We start from the raw sequence: 2259 nt of genomic DNA, 5'->3' as shown, positions 1-2259 counted from the left end.
GAGGAAATCATGGGGACCACGTGGCCATGCTTCAACATCGACAGCCAAGCTAAATATTCATAGAAAAAAACTCATCTTATGTATTTAGTGGGATCAGCTTGGTGTCGTGTATTATGAGTTGCTCAAACCGAACGAAACCATTACTGGGGCTCTTTACCGAACACAATTGATGAGATTGAGCCGAACACTCAAGGAAAAACACGCCCACTACTACTCCAGATACGACAAAATTATTCTCTAGCATGATAATGCTCGTCCACATGTTGCGGCGCCGGTCAAAACCTATTTAAAAACACTCAATTGGGAAGTTTTACCGCACCTGCCGTATTCACCAGACATTGCTCCCTCTGACTATCACTTGTTTCGATCGATGACGCACGGCCTGTCTGAGCAGCACTTCACATCATATGGAGATACCAAAAATTGGGTCGACTCGTGGATAGTCTCAAAAGATAAAGCGTTCTTCCGACGCGGTATCTGTATGCTGCCAGAAAGATGGGGAAAAGTAGTGGCTAGCGATGGACAATACTTTGAATAATACATAAGGTATCGTTTTTTCATAATAAATGCCTAATTTTTTATAAAAAAAACGGCGGAGACTTATTTGTACTTCCAATAAAATAAACGTTTTTGTAATGAAAAAAATAGGACTTATCCCATTATTTTAACGTTTTTATAAACGTTTGTAAAAACGTTTCAAAATTATTTTCTTCAAATGTTAAAAAGATGTTTTTATAACGTTAAAAAAACATCATTTTTAACATTAAAATAACCATTTTTGTAATGAAAAAAAGGGGACTTATTTATTCTTATTGTCTCATAAAAAAAACTAATTCCTAATTTTCTCATGTCTTTTAACTGCTAGAAACCGAAGGTTGTCAAACACTCTAAAACGTTCGCAAATCCACCCTCGATAATTTCGAATCCGAAGCGGTAGCCGGTCACACATCCAACCTGACTGCGTTGCTTAATCTGACGATTGAGCGGCAGGCGGTGAATCCAATGACTCCAACGATGTTCTTACAATTTATGCTTATAGAATGTATACTTATAGTGTTCATAGTATTTTATATCGTACCTAGCAAATACACGCGTTGATTCACCTGTTTTATTTAATATCTCTAAAGTTTAAAATTATTTTAAAAAATTAAATGTTTAGCTAAATTAACTTGGAAAAACATTTTAAAAATGTTAAAAATAATGGAATAATTCCTCTTTTTCATTAGAAAAACATTTAATTTTTTAAAATAATGTTTTTTAACGATATAAGATTTGTTTAAAATTCATTTCCTTCACATTGACAAAAACATTTTTATAATGTTAACAAAACATTATTTCAAATGTACATAAATGTTTTTTTTAGTAAAGAAATGAGGTTTAACCCATTCTTGTTAAATAATATTAAAAAATTTTAACTGCCTGTTTAAAACCTTTTCTCTTGGTGCTTTTGTTGACGATCTAAAATGGAATTAAATTAATCGCAATTTTAATCCCATTTTTTTATATTTCCAATGCTTCCAAAATTTCAATTCTCATTTACCTACCTAATTAGAATATTTTAAAAATGTTTCTAAAATGTTATTTTTCTCATTTTTCATTTTCTCAAATCATTATCAAAAGAATTTCGTTGAATATTTTTTTCTTAATACAAAAAATTCCGAGCAAAAATATATCTAGTAGAGCAGATTTCAAGACTAGTAGCTAGATAGTAATGATTAGATAAGTTTTCTAGCCAGTCACTAGCTCTTGACTGGCTAAATATTCTTACTCTCTGTCTAGTGCAGGCTAGATAGTTGTAATGGTTTTTCGTTCCGTGCGTGATAGGCTTAGTCGGTGCGGTCCAAGGTTTAGCTCAATAAATTAGAAGCAGTGGTGTAAGTAACAATACGTAGGTAACTATATTCTAATATAATGACTATTTACAATTATATATACATGAAGTTACGCCGCTGGCGCGTGGCCGCGTTTTTGCTCTCGTCGGAGATCTAATGTTGACGTCGCGATACCAGCTATCCGCGTCCAGGCTTGCGCGTGGGTCGCGGGATGCGGTCGGCGTTGTCTCGCGATATTCTATTGCTCGTGGAGTTCGTATATTCAGTGGGCTTTAAATTATTGTTGACACCGGCTTTTAACCGAATCGGTTTCGAGACGGTTGTTGTCGCGATAACTCTCGCGACTTGTATACGCTAGATATATTATACAATATCGGAGCGGTGCTAGGTAGCGGATGTCGACGTCGCATATCCATTTCGGTCGACG

General features: G+C 34.9%; 1 protein-coding gene across 1 annotated transcript in view; it reads right to left on the bottom strand.

Moving 5' to 3' along the window:
* Nucleotides 1-2259, bottom strand: part of LOC116852364 (disintegrin and metalloproteinase domain-containing protein 10) — a gene marked incomplete at its 5' end in the record, with an annotated part of 339156 nt that overhangs the window by 136025 nt on the left and 200872 nt on the right. The gene's annotated exons all lie outside the window — the stretch shown is intronic.

This window comes from Odontomachus brunneus, unplaced genomic scaffold, assembly GCF_010583005.1.
Source record: "Odontomachus brunneus isolate Ranch 3 - 2012 unplaced genomic scaffold, Obru_v1 Obru_scaffold_219, whole genome shotgun sequence".
Lineage (NCBI taxonomy): Eukaryota > Metazoa > Arthropoda > Insecta > Hymenoptera > Formicidae > Odontomachus > Odontomachus brunneus.
Note: the sequence above shows the minus strand (reverse complement) of the source record. Positions and strands in the feature narration are given on the sequence as shown.